Below are 571 nucleotides of genomic sequence, written 5' to 3' on the forward strand. Positions count from 1 at the left end.
CGTGGGGGCTTCTTGGGGAGCCCCGAGTAGCTGGGCTGCGCGTGGGCTCCCGTCCCTCTCCGGCCGGCGCCGAAAACCCTCCAAGCCCGCGAGTGAGCCAGGCAGCCCGAGCACCAAGTTTTTATAAGTCCGCTCCCGGGAGCGATGATGAAACCCTTTCTCCTCCCTCTTTTGCTCTGTGCGCTGAGGGAACTTTAAAGTCGCAGGAAGCCAACGCCAGCGCGCAGGGAGCAGGTGGGCGCGGGGGCTCGCCGAGCCCCCGGGTGGTTTGGGGAGGGAGACCGCGGCGGCACGGCGGTGCTCGCCCACCTGCGGGGCACATCCAGCGCCCCAGCCCGTCGTTCGCCCTCTGCTGCGCTCACGTCCCAGGCTGCAGGACGCGGCGGCGGAGCCTTTCCCACGGGGAAAGCGACTGGGGTTTTAATTCAAGTCCCCCTGAAAGGGCGAGAGAGGAAGGGGAGGCACCTTTCAGCAGACCAAGATTTGGCTCCCGGGTGGTGGGAGGGGGGAAATTGGGTGGCCAGGTGGAGAAATCCCTCCCGGGGTTAAGGGGTTATGGAGGAAAAAAACC

This window comes from Phaethon aethereus (genome assembly GCF_964289735.1).
Source record: "Phaethon aethereus genome assembly, chromosome: 9".
NCBI lineage: Eukaryota > Metazoa > Chordata > Aves > Phaethontiformes > Phaethontidae > Phaethon > Phaethon aethereus.